The 27,226-nt window shown below is 39.1% G+C and overlaps 1 protein-coding gene across 3 annotated transcripts in view; it reads right to left on the reverse strand.

Annotated features, from left to right (window-relative positions):
- Window positions 1-27,226, reverse strand: part of IGSF11 (immunoglobulin superfamily member 11) — a 207,567-nt gene that overhangs the window by 153,662 nt on the left and 26,679 nt on the right. The window contains exon 2 of one of the 3 annotated variants that reach the window (XM_017955180.3): window positions 19,828-19,889. The exons of 1 other annotated variant lie outside the window; for it this stretch is intronic. The gene's annotated coding sequence lies outside the window, so the exon portion shown is untranslated. Of the gene's footprint in view, window positions 1-19,827; window positions 19,895-27,226 lie in introns of those variants that run through there. One more of the 3 variants, XM_031663032.1, reaches the window with a different exon arrangement.

Below are 27,226 nucleotides of genomic sequence, written 5' to 3' on the forward strand. Positions count from 1 at the left end.
CTAAGTACTATTTGAAAGTCCATGCTTAATTTGCATCTTTAAAGAAAGATAGCCCAGACCCAGGGTGACAGTTGCTTTTTATCCCAGTTTAACTAATTCCCTGCAAATCAAAAAATCTATTAATATATTAATGAATTTCCTCCTACTAAAATTTTACCCAAAAAGTTTCAGGGTTTATTTAATTTTTTTTCAATGTATTAATTTTCATTTTAGGGCAATATATTGGTGCCTCTCAGTAACTTAGAAAGTAAAATGAATACTCAATGTTTTTAAACACTAATTGTGTAATGTGTTGTTTCACCTGTTATTTACAACAGCTGATTGAGCATTTGACTGTCTAAGGAGTATTTTTCATATCTTTCATATTTTATTATTTATTATCTCCTTCTTACTTTTCATCCTCACAATCCCATTTTTCATCTGTTTCTCATCTGCTCATTTTTATTCTCCTATTTCTTTTACTTCTACTTTCGTCTCTATCTTTCCATCTGCCTTGCCTCTCCTCATAATCTTATCCTTTACTTCTTTTCCCTCTACTTTTTATTGCTTCTTGTTCCAGATATTCTTTTTCCCATTCTGTTTATTTGTGCTCTACTCGATCATTATCATGACCATAATACCTAGGTGAATACAGAATCCACAAGGGCAGCGTGGGTCCGTACCAGCTCCAAAGGTGACAGTCCTTTGGTAGAGTATTTTATATATACTAAGCATGGACTAAATATACACAAAGATGTAAAGAACTGTCCCATGTCTTACAGTTCTTTTAAAAAGCCGTTTTCTAACATACGCTGGATTTGTATTCAGGAATTCTAGTCCTGGTTTTCAGCAATTACAAACTGTATGCCCTTTGGCACATTGCTTTACCACATGCAGCCTCAATTTTCTTACTTATAAAATGAGAGTTGTCTGGGATTTCTAAAGACCCTTTCAGTTTTATGATGCTGTTACTTACTCACACCTACTTGTGATGACAGGTAGGAAGATTAAAATCTTACTCCTTCCATGGGTATTTGCTTGTCCAAATAAATCTGTGTCTGGTGGAAATTTATGAAATATATTTTGGGACAAGAAACCTCCTTTGGGACAAGAAACACTTCTAGGCCTGTGAAGCCAAGGTAAGCAGTGAGAATGAAGAATAGGGAAAAAAGGGAGTTTGAGGTCACAGTACCCAGACAACCTGAAATGTAGGAAACTCCAATGTGAGAAATTATAAAGCCTAACCTTCTAATCCCTCCTACATTCAGAATCCTGAGATCCTCAGATAGAGAAACTTCCTGCTTCATTTAGTTTGCCTATAGTTAGCTCCAGTCCTGAAATCTGACTATGTAAACACCTTCCATTTGTAATTATTTATGTTCACTTTATTCAGACCTCTTGCTAATTGAAATTTAATGGCTTACCAAAAACTAAAATGAATATAATAAGTTGTAAAATGTAATAGGTAAGAAAAAGTGGCAACATAAAAGTAAGATAAAATGTGAAGTTAGGACATATACTTTATGTCATAATATCCTCCACACTTAACTACAGATTAGCCAGAAGTCTGGCTCTGAGCTTCCTGGCAGGCAATGCGAAGAGGAATATGATCGGTTATAAAATACAGAGTCTCTAAAAGGTAAACAAAACAATAGTTTATAACCAGCAGAACTATTACAGGTTATAAGAATAGAGAAAAATCTTCCATGAGTATTCATACAGAAAATAATACATAATGAACTATCCTCGATAACATCCTTACAATCAATACAATAACATGTTTTATGGGTTACATCTATACTATTCTTCCACAGATAAATTACATCAAATTTCAATATTTATCTTTAAATTTCATAAAGTTCAATAGCAATCATGCTCATCATTAAATATTTCAGATTAATGTCACTGTAAGTTTCATTGGTTGCAATATCAAATTCAGTTTGTGTTTAGTCTTTAGTGTTTGTATGTTCAAATATTTTTAACAACAAAAAACTAAACTTTACTGAAATCTTAAGGGAAGAATCTAGGAGGGTAAACTTTCTCTAAAACCATGAACTTAGTATATGCTTCTATGACTAAATCTACATAAAAAGTAGGGTTTTCAAATATAAAACAAACAAAAAAGTTCTTTTGTCTCAAGGGAGTATAAAAAGAAAAATACTAGTAAAGATTATATAGACTTAAAATCAATTCTTAGGGCTATATTTTAGGACAAAACTATAATCAAGCAGACTAAATTGACCACTTATTCAAGTATAGCACCATAAGCTGTGGGTTCTTTCATTGATTGCTCCAGATACTTATCTTCCTAGACTAATTCTTTTTTGTGGGGAGCGTGGACAGCATCTCAATCCTGTTGCCCAGGGTGGAGTGCAGTGGCACGATCTTGCTGCGGCCTCGACTTCGTGGGCTCAGCCCATCTCAGCCTCATGAGCAGCTTGGACTACAGGAGCATGCCACCATGCCCAGCTATTTTTATGCATTTTTAGTAGTGACAGGGTTTTGCCATGTTACCCAAGGCTCAAGTAATCCTCCCGCCTCGGCCTCCCAGAGGGCTGGGATTACAGGCATCGGCCACTGCACCTGGCCAGACTATTTCTATGTAGTAATTTATTCCCACCTCCTTTCCTATCCCTCCTGGGAATAACTGACCTAATTGATCTATAGAACAAACACTCTTACCACAAAGATGACACACACCTACATACACATGGGCACGCACACACACACACAGAGTCATGTACCACATAATGATGTTTCAGATAACAGACCTCATATATGATAGTGGTCCTATAAGCTATAATAGAATTGAAAAATTCCTATCGCCTAGAGACATGTAGCCATTGTAACATCTTAGTGGAACACATTATTCACCAGTTTGTGTAAACAAACCTACTGCTCTGCTAGTCATATAAAATATAGCACATACAATTGTGTGCAGTACATAGTATTTGCTAATGATAAACTATTAAGGTAATTGTTTATGTATTTATCATACTATGTTTTGATCATTATTTTAGAGTACACTTCTATTTATTTATTTTTTAATTTAATGTAAACAGCCTCAGACAGGCCTTTCAGGAGGTATTCTAGAAGAAGGCATTGTTATCACAGGAGATAACAGCTCCCTGTGTGTTACTGCCCCTGACAATCTTCCAGTGGGACAAAGTATGGATGTGGAAGACAGTGATATTGGTGATCCTGACTCTGTGTGGGCCTAGGCTAATGTGTGTGTTTGTGTCTTAGTTTTTAACAAAAAAGTTTTAAAAGTATAAAAATAAGAGGAGTGGGCAAGATGGACAACTAGATACAGCCAGGAAGTGCTGCTCCTACAGAGAAAGACAAGGATTTTGTCTAAACCAACATAATTTGAACAGATCTTTGGAGAGAAGACACCAAATGTGGATGGTGAAAAGGCACAAACACTGAGGCTGAAGGTAAGGAAGCTTTCGGGAAGCTGGGAATCTCATGTGGGGTGCCTGAATGCTAGGACTGGTTTCCTGCCTCGAACCGCGCTTAGGGAAAGGGTGAGTGAAGAGGATGGGGGACTTCCCACTTGCACCACGGACCTCTGGGATCCTAGCTGCAGGAGACCCCACATCCCTCACGAATGCTTGAGCTAGCAGGGGCATTTCCCCAGAGATTAGACAGAAATGGACCTGCAGCAAGCATGTGTGGGGTAGTTCCAGTGGAGCACAGCCATAAGCACCCACTCCCACCTCAGGCTGCCCATCTCCCTCTCGAATCTCCCAGCTAATCACCGGGAAGAAAGCAGGGCTTGCTTCCACATGGGACTGGGGCACATCTGTCCTGCAGTCTTGCCTGCCAGCCAAACCTTCCAGGGCTCCTCCCTGGCTGCCCTGCAGAAGCGTGCAGGCTCTGCTGCCCAACCTGGGTCCCTTGCTTCACCTGAGTGCATTCTGGCAGTTTGTAAGCCCTTCATATCCCTCGGTGCACCCAGAACCCAGCCCTGAGGGCCTGGAGGAGGAAGCCACAAGCAGGTCCTGGTGTTCCAGGGTTGTGGCCAGTAGCTCCAGACTGCTAAGACAGGATCTGTGCCCAGCCCTTGAGCTGGGGAGGAGCCCACATTCTCAGAAAGCAGAAAGGGCTGAGTTGCACAGGTTCACAGGCTGGTGTGGAACCTAGGTATACCTCCTTCCACAGGGCTTGTCCGATAGGGGTGTGGCCTAACTCCCTACTAGACCTCTTCTGGAGGGAGCCTCGCCACCCAAAAGACCTAATAACAACAACAACCAAATTGTGGGCACAGTGCCAATGATGGGAGGTGGCTCCCCCAAGGCTCAAGAGTGGAGCTGGTGAGGTCACCTCTCTCCCTCTCGTACCACAGAACACAGGTGCAAATGTGAGGATACACAAAGAAGATGCGTGGCTGAGTAACAACCTGGTGCCCATTTTCTCAAGCGTCACCTACTGGATCGTGACAATGTCAAAAAACTAATTCTCCCACCTGTGAAACTAAGAGCAAGAATTTAACAAAGACCCTGTACAAAGTTTTAGCCCTCCGAAAACTTCCATAAATGAAGCCAACTGACTGTGTACTCAAATGTACACCACAGTTAAGAAATAAAAACCATCCCAGTGAGATAGAATCAGCGCAAGAAATCTGGCAATTCAAAAAGCCAGAGTGTCCCCCTACCTCCAAATGAGCCCACTAGCTTCCTAGCAATGGTTCTTAACCAATCTGAAATGTCTGAAGTAACAGACATGGAATTCAGAATCTGGATGGCAAGGAAGCTCATCAACATCCAGGTGAAAGTTGAAACTCAATCCAAGGAAGCCAAACAATCCAATAAAATGGTTCAAGAGCTGAAAGATGAAATAGCCATTTTAAGAAAACCCCAAACTGAACTTCTTGAGCTGAAAACTTCCTTAAAATAATATAATAATACAATCTGAAGTGTTAACAGCAGAATAGAGCAAGTTGAGGAAAAGATCTCAGAGCTTGAAGACCAGTTCTGTTCATGGTGGATGGTGTCCAGGTTCTTGGCATCTTGAACAAAGAATCAGACAAAATACACAAAGCAAGGAAGGAATGAAGGGTTTTATTGAAAAGGAGAAAGTACACTCCATAGTGTGGGAGTGGGCCTGAGTAAAGGGGCTCAAAGGCCCTGTTACAGAATTTTTGTGAGTTTCAATACTCTCTACTTGGGGTATGCCCTATGTAAATGAAAAGGATGAAGTAAAGTTACAGTTACAAAGTCATTTACGGAGTATGCCCTTTGGAGAGGATATTTCCTGTTATAGCTGAATTGTGAATCGGCTTTATGTTCCCTGCCTTTGGACCCTATTTTCCTGCCTCAGTTCTTCAAATAAACTCAGTCAGACAAAAATAAAGAACTTTAAAAAAATGAACAAAATCTCTGAGAAACAAGGGATTATGTAAAGAGACCAAATCTATGACTCACTGATATTCCTAAGAGAGAAGGAGAGAGAATAAGTAACTTGGAAAACATATTTGACGATTCAATCCATGGAAATTTCCCTAATCTTGCTAGACAGGTTGACGTGCAAATACATGAAATACAGAAAACCCTGACCAGACACTATACAAGTCACCATCCCCAAAGAACAGCGTCATCAAATTCAGCAAGGTCAACGCAAAAGAAAAAGTCCAAGTTGGAGGGGGAGGAAGAAAAAGAAAAAGTCTTAAAGATAGCTAAAGAGAAAGGTCAGGACACCTACAAGGGGAACCCGGTCAGACTAGCAGCAGACCTCTCAGCAGGAACTTACAAGCCAGAAGAGATGGGGGCCTATTTTCAGCACTCTTAAAGAAAACAAATTCCAACCAAGAATTTCATATCCCACCAAACTAAGCTTCATAAGTGAAGGAGAAATAAAATTCTGTCAGGACAAGCAAATGTTGAGGGAACATGTTTCAACAAGATAAGCCTTACAAGAAGTCCTTAAGGGAGTACTAAACATGGAATCCAACACCCGCGACCACAAAAGCACACTTATGCACCTAGCCCACAGGTACTATAAAGCAACTACTTAATCAAGTCTACATAACAACCAGCTAACAATATGATGACAGGATCAAAACCATACATATCAATGCTAACCTTGAATGTAAATGGGCCAGAAGCCCCACTTAAAGGACAAAAGTGGCAAACTGAATAAAAAGACAGCACTCAACTATCTGTTGTTTTCAAGAGACCTATCTCACATGTAATGACACCCACAGGCTCAAAGTAAAAGGGTAGAGTAAGATCTAACATGCAAATGGAAAGTAAAAAAGAGCAGGAGTTGCTATTCTTATATCATATAAAACAGACTTTAAAGCAATAAAAATTAAGAAGGACAATATGGAAAACAGTGTGGAGATTCCTTACAAAAGTAAAAGTAGATCTACCATTTGATCCAGCAATCCCACTAGTAGGTATCTACCCAGAAGAAAAGAAGTCATTATATGAAAAAGGTACTTGCACATGCATGTTTATAGCAGCACAATCTGCAATTGCAAAAATATAGAACTAGCCCAAATGCCCATCAATCAATCAATGAGTAGATAAAGAAAATGTTATACACACACACACACACACACACACACACACACACACACCATGGAGTACTACTGGCCCATAAAAAGGAATGAAATAATGACATACATAGCAACCTGGATGGAATTGGAGACGATTATTTTAAGTGAAGTAACTCAGGAATGGAAAACCAAATATCATATGTTCTTACTCATCTGTGGGAGCTAAGCTATGAGGACGCAAATGTGTAAGAATGATACCCTGGACTTTGAGGACTTGGGGGAAAGGGTGGGGGATGGCAAGGGATAAAATACTACACATTGGGTACAATGTACACTGCTCAGGTGATGGGTGTACCAAAATCTCAGAAATCACCACTAAACAACATATTTATGTAATCAAATGCCACCTGTTCCCCCAAAACCCTACTGAAATAAAGTAAATTTTTAAAAATTTTAATAATAAATAAGTAAAAAAGTTAAGAAGGACAATGAAGGGCATTACATAATGATAGAGGGTACAATCTAACAAGATGACTTAACTCTCCTAAATATATACCCACTCAACATTGGAGCACCAAGATTTGTAAAACAAGTTCTTCTTGGCATACAGAAGACTTAGACAACTATACAACAATCATGGGAGACTGCCACACCCCACTGACAATGTTAGATGAATCACTGAGACAGAAAATTAACAAACTCTGGACTTAAACTTGACACTTGATCAATTGGACCTAATAGACAGGTACAGAATACTCCACCCAACAACCACAGAATATACATTTTTCTCATCTGCACATGGAACATATTCTAAGATTGACACATGCTCAGTCATAAAGAAAATCTCAATAAATTCAAAAAAAATAAAATCATACCAGGAACACTCTGTGGACCATGGTGAAAAAAAAAACAAAAAAACAAAACGGAAATCAATATCAAGAAGATCTCTCAAAACTACACAAATACACGGAAATTAAACAACTTAACTTCTAAATAACTGCTGAGGGAACACTGAAATTAAGGCAGACATTTTTAAATTCCTTGAAATTAATGATAATAGACACACAACTTACCAAAATCTCTGGGATGCAGCTAAAACAATGTTAAGAGGAAAGTTTTACAGCCCTAAACACCTTCATCAAGAAGTTAGAAAGATCTCATATTAACAACCTAACTTTGTGCCTAAGGCACTACAGAAAAAAAAAAAAGAAAGAAAAGTAAAACAGGAAAAACCAACCCCAAAGCGAGCAGAAGAAAAGAAGAAACAATTAAATTTGAGAAGAACTTAATGAAACTGACATGCAAAAATCCATACAGAAGATCAATGGAACAAAAAGTTGGTTCTTCAAAAAATAAATATGATTGATAGACTGCTAGCTAGATTAACAAAAAAAAAAAAAAAGAGAAGATCCAAATAAACGCAATCAGAAACGGCAAAGACAGTATTACAACTGATCCCACAGAAATACAAAAGATTCTCAGAGACTCCTATGAACAACCCTATGCACACAAGTTAGAAAATTTAGAGGAAATGGATAAATTCCTGGAAGCACATGAACTCCTAAGATTGAATCAGAAGAGACTGAAACTGTGAATAGAGCAATAACAACTTCTAAAATTGCATCAATAATAAGGAACCTACCAACCATAAAAAGCCCTAGACCAGATGCATTCTACTGACATACAAAGAATAACTGATACTAATTCTGCTGAAACTATTCAAAAAAAAATCGAGGAGTAGGAGCTCCTCCCTGACTAATTCTATGAAGGCAGCATCAGCTTGATAGAAAAATCTGGCAGAGACACAATGAAAAGAGAAAACTTCATATCAATATCCCTCATTAACATAGATGCAAAAATCCTCAGCAAAATGTTAGCACATCAAGTATTTCACCTTCAGTCATTAGCACTGTACTTTTTTGGACACTTCCCAGGGATTACACTGCATCAGCTCCATGTCAGTGGAATGAGCTCTGACTCAAACACACTACCACGGAGAACTCCCTGAAGAAGCTGCTGGCCATTTACACGTGTGGGCTTCGGAGACCCTTAAACCAGACTGTTAAACTTACTCTGGTTGAAAACACTTCTTAGGAAAAATTTATGTCAGTAAATGCCCGTACCCAACCACATTTTAGGATGACAAATCCTTAGTAACCACCAGGCATCTTCAATATCAATACTGAAAGCAAAGTATTGTCCTCCATATTAATTTGAGGCTCAGCAGCAGTTTACTTCCCTCTACCTTCCAGAAAGTTCACTAGATATTTTCATAAAGCTTTGACAGTCAAAAAGCCTAGGTTCCTTTTCTGTCAGGGGTCTGACATCATCAGAGGTAAAGACAGGTCCCTAATGCCAGCAAACCACTTGCCTTTGAGCTTTCTCAGTGTAGGGACTATGGTTTATTCAACTCTCTGATTCTCGTACCCAACTCATACTGTGTGGCACAAATAGTAGGCCCAAAAGAAGGCTTAACCTGAATTGAATATATGAATAATTTATCATGAGAAATAGAATATCCAAGAGTATTTATACATCTCAGCTAATCAACATGAGCACTTCTAAGGGAGAAATCCAATTAAGATCAGAAGATAGCCTAGATTCAATCAGAAAATAGGATCTTAACAGATTATAAGAGACATTTTCGTAAAGGTGCAGTATCTTGGTAAATTACCTCATGAGGTATAACATGTAGCAGGAATATACTGGCCGAACTAATGATATTAATAGTTATAGTTGATAAAAATTTTGATATGTGAAGGAGTGGAAATACAGCTTCTCCATTTTTTCAAGTCCCCACACAAAATGTAAAGAAAAACTACATAGCGAAGTAAAAAAAAAAAAAAAAAAAAAAAAAACAACAACCAAAAAATGAGTAATATTTATTTACTAATTGAACAACAAGGTACTCCTATAAACCACAACATACAAATGGGTAGTGGTGAACCACTGACAGCCAGAACACCTGGATGGTATTAGCATTTGTTTGGTAGGAAAGATGAAGAAGTAATTAGGCACCTTCTGACAGATATAACAACAGAATCCTTTTATCAGTTCATGTCTTCCAGGACGGAGATGCTGAAAAAGAACTAGGAGTGCTAGACAAGGGTGGAACAAAGAGAGAATCTGCTGTGAGTGCAATCAAAATTGAACAGAATAGGAAAAAAGAACGAGAATATCCATGCCAAAGTAGGGTAGGTGAACAAAGCCAGAAAATCCCAGGGAGCAACTCTATTTTTTTTTTTTTTTTAGATGGAGTTTCACTCTTGTTGCCCAGGCTGGAGTACAATGGCGCAATCTCGGTTCACTGCAACCTCCACCTCCCAGGTTCAAGCAATTCTCCTGCCTCAGCCTGCCAAGTAGCTGGGATTACAGGCTCCTGCCACCACACCCAGCTAATTTTTGTATTTTTAGTAGAGATGGGGTTTCACCATGTTGGCCAGGCTGGTCTCAAACACCTGACCTCAGATGATCCGGCTGCCTCGGCCTCCCAAAGCGCTGGGATTACAGGTGTGAGCCACCGAGCCTGGACAAGTCTCTATATTTTTAACACCAGATAAAGGAAGGAGTTCTGTAATATTATGAAAAAGTTTCCTAAAACCCACCCTATTCCAAAAGTTCAGGAAAACTAATTTCACATTGAAAAATGAGCTAAAGAAAAGTATCAAAGTAAAAACTCAAACAAAATTGGTATTTGAAAAATGACAATAAGAAGCTGAATCTGATACATACACACTTTGGATGGTTCATGCTCATATCTGAGACCGTATAGTCTTTGTTAATACCCTCTCCTTCACACTAATAACTATGAACTATAAAAAATCTGGCACAAAGAGAATATACACAATATTTCCAAGAACTGAACAATGAACCAAGTAGACATACAAGGGTCAGAAATAACAAGAGAGCTAAAATATTCACATGGTGGCCTTGCCTGACTCTGTTATCTGACATGGTAGGGGTAACCCTATTGTCAGCCTAAAAATCCACATTCATTCTTCAAGTCTCAGCTGAAATATCAGTTTACTTTCCCAAGGTAGAGTACAGTCAGGGATTGTGAAGGGTCTAGGATTCTACCCTACTTACAAGCTAACAAATTAACCTATTACTGTTCATGGATCTTGGCAGAAGACATGAGATTCCTAGATAGGGACAAAGGATTTCATTACTTATAGCAAAAGTAGTAGCCAAAGCTTCATGTTCATGCCAGTTCCTCGCATCCTCCAAGTCTCACAGAAAAAAACAACATTGAGTTAGGGACCGTGGCCTACACATGCAGTAGGTTGCCTTACAGGAGAGAAACACTAAAGTTGGAGATTCAGCACTTTTACAGTAAGCAAGCCTATTCTTTGGGGGAAGAAATTACCTTAACCCTCAAGGTTGCATGCTGTAAACCCAACGCTGCGAATGGCTTAGGTAGAGATAAATCAGAAGCTTTCATTCTTGGTATACCCAGGAGTATACAGGGATACTCAGGGCCCATGGAAGATTGTGTCTTATAAACTTCTTTATTTTTTACTTATCTTATATCGTGTTCTAACTATCCACTTGCATGTCTTTCAAGTATACTTACAACTCCTTAAGGATGAAAACTGTTTTATTTATTTATTTATATTTAACTCCAGCAACTACCTAGCACAGTGTTTAGTACTTAGTAGAAACTCTACGAAAACAATGAATGTATTGAATAAACTCTATCATGGTTACGGTGACTTGGCTTTCAAGCACTCTTCTTGATGGGAGAGTACCTACTGGTGGGAATACTCACCCTCAAGGCTTTATTAACTGGTCTACCCCTTATGGCCCAGGCTTTTGGACATACACGTGGAAGTGGGAAACATGGCTCTAACTTCAAGTAGAATATATATACACACACACACACACACATACACACATATATACACACACGTATATAACTACATATATATACATGCACACACATATATACATATATACATGTGTATATATACACACATATCCAGCCATATACCATATATATGGCTGTAAATTCTTAAAATGAAATGTAAGCTATATTAATGATAATACAGTCCAGAAATACCAAGGAATCTTCAAATGGAGAAAATCAACTGAACTACACTACTTCATCCTGTCTGAGACTCTTTCAACTCCTTTGAATCTTCTTGCAGATTACTAATGCCATCATCATATGTGCCTCTGCGTTGTGAAGTTGTGCTACTTTGTGCTGCCACCTCTATTATTCTTTCACATTTCTCTTCTACTTTTAAGATTTATTACACTGGATCCACCTAGATAATCAAGGATAATCTCCTATTTTAAAGTCAGATGGTTAGTGAACTTAATTTCATCTACAACCTTAATTTCCTTTTGCCATGTAACAGGACATTTACAAGCTCCAGGACCAGAATGCAGACATCTCTGGGAGCCCCTATTTTGTCCACCATAATACCGTTCTCAAAAAAAGGAAATCGCTGTCAGAAGTTGGGAAATATTAGGGAGGAATGCATCATCTCCACTACTTCGGATGTTTCCTTCCCTGGAGGAGCTCGGTAACTATAATTACGGCATCTCTGCTCACAGGAGACGAAGTGGTTTATCTTATTGGTAAATTGGGCATGCTTGGCTCAGAACCTCCCATTTTCCCTCTGGGGAGCAAACTGCCTATGGAGAGCACACACGTCACTACTCCTCCAGGGAATCTACCCCAGCAAGCACAGGTCGGGGGTGAGGCTCACCCCACACCTAGCCTTCCTGGGGTGGAGAGGTAGAGAGCGCCTGCTAACTTGGGGACTTGATATCATTTGGCTAACAAATCCTCCAGTTTGACCTCTATCAGAGTGTGATATTTTGACCCCATCACCCAACTCTTTTGTTTTATTCCTCAAACTGTTCAATAATCCAGGTGGAAAAGGAGAGTACCTTTATTGAGACTCCATTACAAACCTCAAGAGAAAGCACTTACTTCATATGATGCTGTTTATTTTTCCAAGAAGTCTCATTTCTCCATACGTGATTGGTTTTTTTGAGGAAAGGTCTTGCTCTGCCACCCAGGCTGGAGTGCAGTGGTGCAAACACAGCTTACTGCAGACTCAATCTCCCAGGTTCAAGCAATCCTCCCACCTCAGCCTCCCGAGCAGCTAGGACCACAGACATGTGCCACCACATTCACCTAATTTTTTTTTTTTTTTTCTTTCAGAGAGTCAGGGTCTCGCCATGTTGCTCAGGCTGGCCTCCAAGTCCTGGGCTCAGGCAATCCTCACACCTCAGCCTCCCAAAGTGCCGGAATTAAAGGTGTGAGCCACCACACCCAGTCAATTTGGTTTTCTTTTGGAGAACAAAGCTTATGTGGGAAACAGTGCAGTACAGTGATGAAGTATGCAGGTGTATTAAAACCACCTTAGTTCAAATGCTGACTCCATCATTTATATGTCGTGTGATGTGTGGCAGATTACTTAACCTTTTCTGTGCCTCTGTTTCCCACCTATAAAATGGGAATACTAATTCTTACTTCTTAGAATGTGAATAGTAAGTGATATAGTGGAAGCAAAACACTTAGAACAGTGCCTAACATATTACAAGCATTCAACACATGCTATGTATTACTATGTCTTATAACATATTTGCATACTCCATTGTATTTAGTATAGAAACACTAAAACAATTTTTTTTTCATGAAACAGTGTTCTCTGAAGCAGGGACTACGTCTTATTCAGTTTTGTACCCTCAAGAACAGCACAGTGCCTAGCACAATAGAGATTAACACGTGTTTGCTGCATGAATAAATGAAATAAGAAATGAAGACAAAAACTAAGTTAAGAAAATTGTTCTGCCATATAGCACAATTTGCTTTACTAAACTTAAAAGCCTTTACTAGGGATTAGTTTCCACTTGGCCAGAAAGTCAATAAAACATGTTTTTTAAATTAATGGAAAAGGCATTTTGTGCAATTTAGCATTGGAAACTGTATATCAAAAGTAATCCCCAAGCATTTTTAGCTATTGCCTGATTCAATTATGAATCTTTGCTGCCCTCTAGTGGGAGAAAATGTAAAGCACACAAAGGTGATGTCCTCAATTGGCTGGCATATATTTTTTAAAAATCAAAACAACTTTTCTACTCTAATATGTTTTCCAAAAAAAAGTTTCAAAACTTGCATTATTATCTCAGGTAACAAATTCTTTGCATTCATAATCTAGTCCCTTTGGGAAATCAGTCATATTAAGTATAATGTTTCACTTTTTAAAATATGCCCCAATTGTAACAAATTGCAAAATAAATAGGATATGAAAATTGGGGGAAAAAGGGTCACAGGTTCAGAATGACATTTAGAATTATAACACATTTCAAGGGTACTTTTGTTCCACTATTACTTAAATGTTTGTGGATAATCCCTCTGGTGTCTAACCTCAGATTTTACCTCAGATTTTAATCCAATTTCAGATTAACCTCAGATTTTAATCCAATTTCAGATTACTGAAGTTCTGCAGAGGAGTCACAAAGAGTTCTCAATTCAATCCAGAAAATTTTCTGAGCACTGAGAATGTGCAAAAACTGGGAAAGGGAAGGTTAGTGTAGTATACCAAAACGAAAAATACATTATCTCTTCATAAAGGAAGGTACATGGACACAATACCACTAAGTAGAAAGGAAAGCAAACTGTGAGAACATAATTCCATTGGTGGTACAAATTCAGAGACATGGGAGTACAGGGAAAGAAAGTTTGCTCTAGAAATGCTTCCCAAAGTAGATGGCAGATGAATGAGCTCTTTAAGGATACTTAAATCATCAACAAAAAAATAAAAGAAAAGTTACTTCACATAGATGGAAAAAGGTAAACTACTGCACATTAGTAGAAAAGCACAGCTTGAATTTTGGAAAAGATGACGAGTCAGGTATGGCTGCAGTGGCAAGTGTATTCAGAAATCAAATCAGAAACAAGGGCTATTTAGAAATCATGGAGGGCCTTGAATGCCATCAAGAAATCTGGACTTTGATCTATCTGCTTTGAAAAGTTATTGAACATTTTATAAGAGGTCACAGTAAGATCCATGGTTTTAGAAAGAAACATTTTGCTGTGTATTAGTCCCTTCTTATCCACCAGCGATACATTCCAAGACCAGCAGTAGATGCCTGAAACTCTGGGTAGTGTTGAACCCAATGTACACTGTATTTTCTCAATCTGATAACTGAGACAACTACTAAGAAACTAATGGGCAGGCAGAGTGTACAGTGAGGATACGCTGGACAAAGGAATGATTCACATCCCGGGTAAGACAGAGCGGGATGACATGAAATTTCGTTCTGCTACTCAGAGCTTCATGCAACTTAAAATATAAATTGTTTATTTCTGGAATTTTCCATTTGATATTTTTGGACTGCAATTGTGGGTAACTGAAACTTCAGAAAGCAAAAGTATGGATAAGGAAAAACTACTGCAGTTTCAAAGGCAAACTGAAAAAGAGAAAGCCTAAAATCAAGACCAGTTTGAAGGCCACTGGTATCATCCAGAGATGAAAATGTAAACCACAGCTGTAATAATGGTGATAGAGAAAAAGACACGGATATAAGATGTTTCAGAAAAAGAACCAAAGTCACTCAACAGTGGGTTGATGTGGAGTGTTGGATAAGAGAAGATCCTTAGAATAAGAGAATGAAGAAGTCTCTGAGGTTTTGAGTCTAGGCAGCTAGAGAGATTTTGAAGCCAGTGTGGCAGAGATCACAGAGATGATGACAATTTGTCATTAATTCCCATATGTTGCCTACTTGTCACATGTGGTTAAAGGACAAAATTGTTCTAGTATTCACTGCTTAGAAATGCTTTAGTTTACTATTTAAATAAGGAGTAGGGAGATCAAAAATATGTAACTTCATACTCCAACTTATTTAAATTTATAAGAAAAATCCAAAAGTCACATAATGCCTCTGTGTCTTAAGCTTTTCATTGGTAAAATAAAAGGGCTGGACCATGAGGCATTTCTAAGGTTCATTTTAGATCTAAAGTTTATGAGGTTGGGTCTTGTGATTAGTTAAGGATAAGTGCTATAAGTTACATCCAGGGGGCATCTGACAACCAGGTAGTCTAGAGTTTATGAAAGATACGGAAACTGTTGACAAATATGTAAAATCAAAAGTCATTGAATGGGATGAGATAACAGAATTCTATAGAGGGAGATGAAGAATGAATCCTGAGGACAGATCCATGGGAAACAGTAGAGTCCATCTTGTGGAATGCCACCTCCATCTATCTATCCAGTTACCCAAACTAGAAGAAACATAGATGTTGTCTTTGACTCCTTTCTCTTCCTCACTGCTCATCATTCTAACACCAAATCTGACTGATAATACTTCCAATCCATGCCACTGCCATTTGTCTAACACGGGCTATCATCATTTCTAACACAAATGATTTAAAGAGCCTCTTTTTACAAATTTACTTTTAAAACTAAAAAAAGTTATTTTTAACAATAAAGCAGGCCGGGCACAGTGGCTCAGACCTGTAATCCCAGCACTTTGGGAGGTCAAGGCGGGCAGATCACCTGAGGTCAGGAGTTCAAGACCAGCCTGACCAACATGGAGAAACCCTGTCTCTACTAAAAATACAAAATTAGCGAAGACTGGTGGCACATGCCTGTAGTCCCAGCTACTAAGGAGGCTGAGGCAGGAGAATCACTTGAACCTGGGAGGCAGAGGTTGCAGTGAGCCGAGATCACACCACTGCACTCCAGCCTGGGCAACAGGAGCAAAACTCCATCTCAAAAAAAAAAAAAGTAAAGCGTATACATACATGGCACAAAAATTGTTAAATTACCAAAAGGTATACAATAAAATGTATCCCTCCCTCCCCTGAGCATTACTGAATGGATATACCACCATTTATTTCACTGGTTCCAATTAATGGGCATTTCCCTGATTCACAGTCCTTGGCTTCTACAAATGATGTTGCCATAAACATTTTTTCATATACCTTATTTCTCACATTTGCACATATATCTGTGGGCTAACTCTAAGTGTATAACATATTTAATTATCTATTTTATTGGATGGGATCTATTGACTCCACAGTATCAACAATGATTAAATAAATTAGCCTATTTCCATTTCATTTTCACTTTCTTCTTACTCCAGAACCTAATGTTAGTGAATTATAAGATTTACCTTAGTACTTGTCTTTAAAGTTTTAAATATATTTACTTTCAATTACTTCATCTATATTTTAATAATTTTAGCTTCTAATTATAAAACGTGCTTACACTACCTCCTACTTTCTCTTCCCCTTTCCATCTTTTGTTTGTTCTATTATTTCCACTTTCTCAGAGTTTATAAAACAGATTCCTTTCTAACTGTAACCTCCATGTTTATTTTCACCTTAATTCCACATTTAATCATACCGGTACATCACTGCCACTCTTTTTGCCATAATTTCTTCATTTATCTGTGGTTGTTGAGGTTTTCCATCTGCTATAAAAATTCATGGAATTATATTCTCTGGGTTTTTGCATATTCAAAGATGTCTGCTATCTTTTCGCTAAAAAGATAACTCATCTGGAAATGCATTTCTGGAGTCCACACTTTCTCTCCTTAAGGAATTTTAAGCATTATTCCATTGTTTCCTAGCATTGATTACTGCTGTGGAGAAGTCTGAGCCAGTCTGAATTACTTTCTTACATGAAATTAGGCTGTTTTGCCTAGTTGCATAAAAGAGTCTTAATCTTTGAGAAACAGTAATTTTGTTTGAACATAACATAAATGTTAACAATTCCACGTCAAGTTTTCCTGGGCTACAGAATACCATTTCCATACATATATTCAAGACATTTTTTGTTTCTAGAAAATATTTTTTAATTATATATCTAAATATTGCATCTAGTCCTTTGAATCTATACTCATTGTTATATATTGGACCTCCTTAACTTTCCTATCAATTATTTTTTTCCCTAATACTTCTAAATATTTTGTGGATTCTGCTTCATTTTTCTTGCTTTTCTTTATTCCATCTTCCGCATCTCCAAAGTGTTTTAAGTTATATCTAGTTTTCTTCGGGCTTCTTCCAATAAGACCTTTATTTCTAAAACAGTTTTTTAATTCTCCATTTCTTCCCTGAGCTCATTTGTCAAGTCCCTCTGTGGTCTTAGTATGTCTTCTGTGAGCCCTCGGAGTTCTTTGTTCTGAGTCCATATTTACAGAAGGAGTGCATAATTAATGTTTGTTGTTTTGTTTTATATTTTAATTCATACCTGGCCAATTTTTTTTTTTTTTTTGAGACGGAGTCTCTCTCTGTCGCCCAGGCTGGAGTGCAGTGGCGCAGTCTCAGCTCACTGCAAGCTCTGCCTCCCGGGTTCACGCCATTCTCCTGCCTCAGCCTCCTGAGTAGCTAGGTCTACAGGTGCCTGCCACCAGGCCCGGCTAATTTTTTGTATTTTTAGTAGAGATGGGTTTTCACCGTGTTATCCAGGATGGTCTCGATCTCCTGACCTTGTGATCTGCCCACCTTGGCCTCCCAAAGCACTGGGATTACAGGCGTGAGCCACCACGCCTGGCCCAAAATTTTTATGTGATCTATGACAACTTTTATTCTGATGAGCGTTTTTCTTTCTCTGCTTGTTTTGGTGTCTACCGTTCCTTTCCTTCTTTTTTTTTTTTTTTTTTTTTAATACTTATATAAATCCTGTGTTAATTCCTCTTCGATTGCTACTCAAGTTTGAATGTGATGAGTTTTTCTTATGATCACTATTGGCAGGAGGTTTATAAGAGGAAGGAGCTAAGACCCTCCTTTCTGCTAAGCCAAAAATTTCTGGATTAGCAGAAATTCTTCCCAGTTGACAGTGATGTTTCTTATGACACAAGGTTATGCATAAAAGTTTCTTTTTTCTTTTTACTTCTCCAAAGTCATCAAAGATCAGTTGCCATAGGGTTGTACCCAATGCAGAGTCTCTTTCCTCCACCCTGTACTGCTAATAAAATAAAATGTAAAACTCAGATATGGCCTATTAGTGTGATTTTTCCCTCATTCCTACCAATCCTGCTTCTTACTAGTATTGACTTGAGTGGGTTAGGGAGGCTTCCACTACCATCTTCCCATAATTCCACATAAAATTGTTGGGTATTTCCCCAGTTTTGCTTGAGGTATACAGATGCGAGCAGCACCTAACTGCTCTTGGTAATGCCCCTTCATATATTGTGGCTAAGGTTTATAGGTTTCATCTAGTTTTTTTAAAAAGATGAAGTTTACATTTCTGTTTTTTGTTCTTCTTACCTTGGGTTGATTTCTGAGAGAATAGGAGGACAGTACCATCTTTACTTAGCCATTTTTTAAATAGAAATTTCTATAATAAGGTCATCTTAGTCGCCCAATTTCCAATCTCTTCCTCAATCCATTTTTCCCAATTATAACTAGCATGATCTAAATTGCAAGTCCAACTGTGTCAATACCCTGCAAGAAACCATTTGATGACTCTGCATATTCTTGGAATAAAAGCTAAACATCTCTATATGTCCCCTGTCTACCTCTCCTGCCTCATCTATTATTACCCAGTCCCTTCACACTCAATATTACAGCATATTGAATTTCTTTTCGTTACTCAAACTCCCCGTAATCTGTTCTGCCTCCAAGCATGTAATATGCTCTTCTCTTTGCCTGGAATATGCTTCTCCTGACACTGATCACTCCCATTCACTTCTTAAATCTTAATAACCCTTCAGCTCTCAGCATAGTAATAATGAGCTTCCATTTTTTATTATTTACAAAAGCACTGTGCTAAGCAATTTCTATGTATTAACTCATTTATTTTCACAGCTAGCCAATGAGGTGAGTGCTATTATTGCCCCTATTTTAAATACAAGAAAACTGAACCTTTAAAAGATTATGAAACTTGTATAAGGAAACACAACTAGTAAATGTTGTAGCTGCAACTGAACTCCAGTACTCCAAAGGCCTTATAACAACAAACTGACTATACATTTTACTATATTTACGTCACTTCTCCTTACCCTTCAGCTTTGGGTTATGTGCTTCTTCTACAGGCACCAATAGCTGTTTATACTTTTCCCATCAAAGCTCTTAACACAGTGTGTTATAATTGCATTGCTTATTTTCTTATCAGAGTCACCCTCCAGCATATGGATTCTCGAGGTTAAGAATTCTGTCTTATTTCCTATTGAATCCACAGTGCCTGACACATAGCAAGGGCTCAATAAATGCTTTTTGAAAGAAAAAATGATTTTTCTCAGGATTTAGAAATGGAAGGTTTTTTTAGTAGTAGGAGAATGTAAATAGAGGTCAGTGTCACAAAAAGCCTTTCACTCAGCCAGGCCATAAGAGATAATCACTACTAATAGTAACAAAACTTTTCCAATGTCAAGTCACTCACTACTTCAAGAAAAGCAGTTCCACCAGAGCAAAAGTTTCACCACAGACATTTAGTCTTCTTGCCTGAGGAAGGTGAGAACAGGGGAAGAGAGACTTTATGTTATGAAAACATTATATGAATTTCATTGTTTAAAAATTTTTAGTTTCTTTTAGGAAAACCTTCTTGGGTACAGGATTTGGAGCCATAATAAAATATTAGGATGGAAGCCATTTCATCAGACCAATTAATCACACGGAAACTTTACTAGGAGAATGGATTAACTAAAGCTACCCCAAACTAGATCTGTATGGGATTACCCACAGTTGTATCAAGATGGATCAGGGTAATAGAATGGATACTACTTTTCCATCATGGCTGCCACCACCCAGAGACCTTGACCTTTTTATCTCCTATATTACTCCTTGTAGTAGGTCACCTGCCTCAATTACAACAAGTTATCAGAACAGTAACACACTTATCCAATTTTCTTTAGTGATTTAAAAAGCTCCTCTGACATAAATAGTGAGGACTTTAAAAAGTTACAAGCTCTTTCAGATTAGGAAACCACACATACCATACATGAAGTCCTTTAGCTTGCAAGATGGCATTTACTGGTTTCTTTCCTCAGTCTGGATGAGCACTCCCAATGCCCATATCCAGGTCTTTCTCAGCCTAGATTCCTTTGGCCTACCACCACAAAATAGGTCTAAATTATCTCTCACTTTAGTTGAGGTCCCTTTTTGCCCTTTCCTACTCCAAAAATTAAATTATACTTATTTTCTTGTTTATACTTCCCTTGAACCCCAACCAACAAGCTTTCTGGATCTTTTTCTACAGGGAGGCAAAAAGTTGGCTCATATTTATTTGTCATATTACAAACATATTGAATGCAAAACATATATAGAGCAAAGGGATCATACATCAAAGGATGCATGTTAAGAGGTATGTCTGCCATAATTCCCTGTATCCTCTTGATTTATTTACAGGATATATGAGATGTTTTGATACAGGCATACAATGTACAATAATCACATCATGGTAGATGGGATATCCATCACCTCAAGCATTTATCCTTTGTGTTTCAAACAATCCATTTTTACCATTTTAGTTGTTTTTGAGGATACAATTAAATTATTATTGACTATGGTCACCCAGTTATGCTATCAAATAGTAGGTCTTATTCTTTCTAACTATTTTTTGTACCCATTAACCATCCCCATTTCTCCCGAAACTTCCCACTACTCTTCCCAGTCTCTGGTAACCATTTTTCTACCCTCTATCTCCATGAGTTCAATTGTTTTCATTTCTAGCTCTCACAAATAAGTTAGAAATTTGCTTTTCTGTGCCTGGTTTGCTTCACCTGACATAATGACCTACAGTTCCATCCATGTTGTCAAAAATAACAGGATCTCATTCTTTTTTTATGGCTGAACAGTATTCCATTGTATATACGTCCCACATTTTCTTTATCCATTCATCTGTTCATGAACATTCAGTGTATTAGTCCATTCTCACATTGCTATAAAGAACTACCTGAGTCTGGGTAATTTATAAAGAAAAGAAGTTCATTTGGCTCACAGTTCTGCAGGATGTACAGAAAGCATGACTGAGGAGACCTCAGGAAACTTACAATCATGACAGAAAGCAAAGAGGAAGCAGACATGTCCTACATGGCTAAAGAAGGAGGAAGAGAGCAAATGGGGAGGTGCTACACACATTTAAACAACCATATCTCATGAGATCTCTCAGATCTCACTACCATGAGAACAACAAGAGGGAAGTCTGCCTCCATTATCCAATTACATCCCACCAGGCACCTCCTCCAACACTGGGAATTACAATTTGACATGAGGTTTGGGTGGGGACAGAAATACAAACTATATTATTCTACCCCTGGTCCCTCCCAAATCTCATTTTTTTTTTCCATTTCAAATTATAATTATGCCTTCACAACAGTCTCCCAAAATCTTAACTCATTCTTGCATTAACTCAGAAGCCCACACTCCAACGTCTCATCTGAGACAAGGCAAGTCCCTAACTCAAAACCAGTTAGTTATTTACAAGATACAATGAGGATATAGGCATTGGAAAAATACTCCTGTTCCAAAAGGAAGCGATTGGCCAAACAAAGGCATACAGGCCCCATGCAAGTCCAAAACCCAGGATAACAGTCATTAAATCTTAAAGCTTCAAGGCTTCAGAATAACCTCTTTTGATTCCATGTCTCACATCCAGGCCACATTGATGCAAGGGGTAGGCTCCCAAGGCCTCAGGCAGCTCTGCCCCTGTGGTTCTGCAAGGTACAGCCCCCATGGCTGCTTTCAGAGCCTGGGGTTGAGTGTCTGTGGCTTTTCCAGGCACATGGTGCAAGCTGTCAATGGATCTACCATTCTGGGGTGTGGAGGATGGTGACCCTCTTCTCACAGCTCCACTGGCAGTGCCCCAGTGCGGACTCTGTGTGGGGTCTCAAACCCCACATTTCCCCTCTGCACTGCCCTAGTAGAGGTTCTCCATGAGGGCTCTGCCCCTGCAGCAGACTTCTGCCTGGATATACAGGCATTTCCATACATCCTCTGAAGTCTAAGCAGAGGTTCCCAAGCCTCAATTCCTACCTTCTGCACACCTACAGGCTTAATACCATGTGGAAACCACCAAGGTTTACAGCTTGCATCCTTTGAAGCAGTGACCTGAGACATATCTGGGGCCCTTTTAGCTACAGCTGGAGCTGGAGCAGCTAGGATGTAAGGAGCAGTGTCCCAATGTTGTGCAGGGCAGCAGGGTCCTGGGCCCAGCCCATGGCCCATGAAACCTATGCCTGCAGGCCTGTGATGGGAGGGGCTGCTGAAAAGGTATCTGAAATGCCTTCAAGGCATTTTCCCCATTGTCTTGGCTACTGACATTTGGCTCCTCCTTTCTTATGCAAATTTCTGCAGCCAGCTTGAATTCCTCCCCAGAAAATGGGTTTTTCCTTTTTGCCACATGACCAAGCTGCAAATTTTCCAAACTTTTATACTCTGCTTCCCTTTTAAATACAAGTTCCAATTCCACATCATTTCTTTGCTCACAAATATAAGCATAGGCTGCTAGAAGTAGTCAGGTTACTCTTGAACATTTTGTCACTTAGAAATTTCTTCTGTCAGATGCCCTAAACCATCACTCTCAAGTTCAAAATTCCGCAGATCTCTAGAGCAGGGGCACAATGCCTCCAACCTGTTTGATGACACATAACGAAAGTGATCTTTGCTATAGTTCCCAATAAGTTCCTCATTTCCTTCTGAGACCACCTCAGCCTGGACTTCCTTGTCCTTATCACTATCAGCATTTTGGTTACAATAGTTTACCAAGTCTCTAGGAAGTTCCAAACTTTCCCTCATCTTCCTGTCTTTTTCTGAGCCCTCCCAAATGTTCTAACTTTTGCCTGTTACCCAGTTTCAAAGTTGCTTCCACATTTTCAGATATCTTTATAGCAATGCCCCACTCTTAGGTACCAATTTTCTGTATTAGTTCATTCTTGCATTGCTATCAAGAACTACCTAACACTGGGTAATTTATAAAGAGGTTTAATTGTCTCACAGTTCCATAGGCTGTACAGGAAATATGGTGGGGGAGGCCTCAGGAAACTTACAATCATGACGGAAGGCAAAGGGGGAAGTAGACATATCCTACATGGCTGGAAGAGGAGGAAGAGCATAAAGGGGGAGATGCTACACACTTTAAAACAACCAGATCTCCGTCACTGTCACAAGAGCAGTAAGGGAGAAGCCTATCCCCATGATTCAATCATCTCTACCAGGCCCCTTTTTGAACACTGGGGATTACAGTTGGATATGAGATTTGGGTGAGGACACAAATCCAAACCATATCAGTCAGGTTGCTTCCAAATATTGGTTACTGTAAATAGTGCTGCAATAAACTTGAAAGTGCCACTATCTCTTTGATACACTGGATTTCCTTGCTTTGGGGTATATACCTAGCAGTGTGATTACTGGATCATAAGGTAGGTCTATTTTTAGTTTTTTGAGGAACCTCTAGACCTTTCTCCATAGTGGTTGTACTAATTTACAGTCCCACCAACAATGTACAAGGGTTCCCTTTTCTTCAAATCCTTGGCAGCATTTGTTAATTGCCTGTCTTTTGGATAAAAGCCATTTTAACTGAGGTGAGATGATATCTCATTGTAGTTTTGATTTGCATTTATCTGCTGATTAATTATGTTGAGCACCTTTTCATATACCTGTTTGCCATTTGTATGTCTTCTTTTGAGAAATGTCTATTCGATCTTTTGCCCATTTTTAACTGCATTATCAGATTTTTTCCTATAGAGTTGTTTGGGTCCCTTATATAATCTGGTTACTAATCTCTTGCTAGGTGAATAGTTGCAAATATTTTCTCTCATTCTGTGGGTTGTCTCTTCACTTTGTTGATTGTTTCCTTTTCTGTGAAGCTTTTTAATTTGATATAATCCCATATGTCCAAAAGTAGAGAAATCTTAACTAATAAATGTACAATCTATATAACCTTCTAAAATGAGGTGATAAAAAAATCAGTGGTTTGCCATTTGGTGTGTGCTGATTCCCTCGAAAATTTATAAAAGTGGTGCAAAACATTTTTTTGCTATCACAAAAGCCTTCAGAAAACATTTTAAGTCTTAAGATTATATAATTAAGGTCCTACTTCTGAAATGGCAAAATGAGGAGCTTGGTGAATTTACTCTACCTCTAAACAAAAATATAAGCCAAACAACTGTAATGGTAAATTTTGTGTGTCAACTTAATTGCACAACAGACTGCTTAGATAAAACATTATTTCTGGGTGTGTCTGGAAGGGTGTTTCTAAATGAGATTAGCATTTGAATTGGTGGACTCAGTAATGTAAATTATCCTTCCCAATACAGGTGGGCATCATGCAATCCATTAAGGTCCTGAACAGAACAAAAAAGCAGAAGATGAAGGAATTTGCCCTTTTTTTCCCTGCCTGCCTGCTTGAGATGAAATATTGGTCTTTTGCTCTTGGACTGGGATTTATACCACTGGCTCCCCTGGTTCTCAGGCCTTTGAACTCAGACTAGAATTATACCACTGGATGTCCTGGGTCTCCAACTTGCAAACAGCAGATCATGATATTACTCAACCTTCATAATCACATGAGCCAATTCCTCACTACATGTAAAATCACCTTTGCAGGAGTTATATCAGTGAAAAAATTATTACAGTAAACAAAGCTAAGCTAACCCCCATCTTGCCTTTCCTTAATTATTCCTGGGATATTGGGCCATGCTAACTTTGGAAGACACTTAGGCTATAGTTTCAATGATAATAGACATTGCCCAAAACTCAACTGCTTTTGTAAAGCTAATAGGAGGCCATCAGGCTGAAGGGAGGAGAGGAGCCTGAGTCCTGATAAGGTGCAGACATTATTCCAGAGGTTATAAGATATGCAAATTCATCAATTACTCCTGCAAATAACATCACTATGGTAGATTGACCTTTTGAGATATCTTTCCAGAATTTTTTGCACATCTGACATCCATGTCTCCACCTGGACCTGATGGCTCTACCTGGACCAACAACCCCACTCCTGTAGCCCCACCCCGAAGTTATTTGGCCTGCAGGAGGAAAGCTTCAACCCCAATGATTTCATCTCTGCCCCAACCAATCAGTGGCAAGCACCTGGTACTTGGCCACCCCAACCCCTTTTCCCAAATTGCCCTTGAAAAACCCCTAACATATGGGCTTTGAATGAGATGATTTGAGTACAAACTTCATCTCCCACATAACATGTCCAGCCTCATGTCTATTAAACTCTCTGCTACAATTTCGTGGTCTCTCTTTATGCAATGGGCAGGAAGAATCCCTCAGGTGATTACACATGGAGGTCAAAAAATAAACTGGAAGTTATCTATCAAAAAAAAAAAAAAAAACTACTGAATCTTGGTAAGATGGGGCAGAGGGTTGTATTAGCCTGTTTTCATCATGCTGATAAAGACATACTCCGAAACTAGGTAATTTATACAGGAAAAAGGGTTTAATGGACTTACAGTTCCACATGGCTGGGGATGCCTCACAATAATGAACGAAGGCAAGGAAGAGCAACTCACGTCTTACATGGATGGCAGCAGGCAAAGACAGCGTGTGCAGGGAAACACCTCTTTTTAAAATCATCAGATCTCCTGAGACTTATTCCCTATCACAAGAACAGCACAGGAAAGATCTGCCCCCATGATTCAATTATCTCCTACCAGGTCCCTCCCACAACATGTATATGATTCTGCCCCCTGGCACCTCCAAAATCACATGTCCAGACATCTCAAAACCAATCATGCCTTCCCAACAGTCCCCCAAAGTCTTAACTCATTTCAGCATTAACCCAAAGTCCACAGTCCAAAGTTTCATCTGAGACAAGGTAAGTCCCTTCCACCTATGAGCCTGCAAAAAGGTAAGTTAGTTACTTCCTAGATACAATGAGGGTACAGGAATTGGTTAAACATTGCCATCCCAAATGGGAGAAATTGGCTAAAACAAAGGGGCTATAGACCCTATGCGAGTCCAAAATCCAGCAGGGCAGTCAAATCTTAAAGCTCCAAAATGATCTCCTATGACTCCATGTCTCACATCTGGGTCATGCTGATGCAAGAGGGGGGTTCCCGTGGTCTTGGACAGCTCTGCCCTTGTGGCTTTCCAGGGTATAACCTCCTTCCCGGTTGCTTTCACAGGCTGGCATTGAATGTCTGCAGCTTTTCCAGGTGCACAGTGCAAACTGTTGGTGGATCTACCATTCTGGGGTCTGGAGGACGGTGGCCTTCTTCTCACAGCTCCTCTAGGCAGTGCCATAGTAGGGACTCTGTATGGAGGTCTGATCCCACATTTCCCTTCTGCATTGCCCTAGCAGAGGTTCTCCATGAGGGCCCCATCCCTGCAGCAAACTGCTTCCTGGACTTCCAGGCATTTCCATACATCCTCTGAAATCTAGGTGGAGATTCCCAAACCCTAATTCTTGACTTCTGCACACTCACAGGCTCAACACCACAAGGAAGTTACCAAGGCTTGGGGCTTGCACCCTCTGAAGCCACGGCCTGAGCTCTACTTTGGTCCCTTTCAGCCACAGCTGGAGTGGCTGGGATGCAAGGCACCAAGTCCCTAGGCTGCACACAGCACAGGAACCTTGGGCTCAGCCCACAAAACCATTTTTTCCTCCTAGGCCTCTGTGCCTGTGATGGGAGTGACTGCCACAAAGGTCTCTGACATGCCCTGAAGACACTTCTCCCATTGTCTTAATGATTAACATTCAGCTCCTCATTACTTACACAAATTTCTGCTGCCAGTTTGAATTTCTGCTCAGAAAATGGGATTTTCTTTTCTATCACATTGTCAGGCTGCAAATTTTCCAAACTTTTATGCCCTGTTTCTCCTTTAAAACGGAA

The sequence above is a fragment of the Papio anubis genome, chromosome 2 (assembly GCF_008728515.1).
Source record: "Papio anubis isolate 15944 chromosome 2, Panubis1.0, whole genome shotgun sequence".
NCBI classification, from domain to species: Eukaryota; Metazoa; Chordata; class Mammalia; order Primates; family Cercopithecidae; genus Papio; species Papio anubis.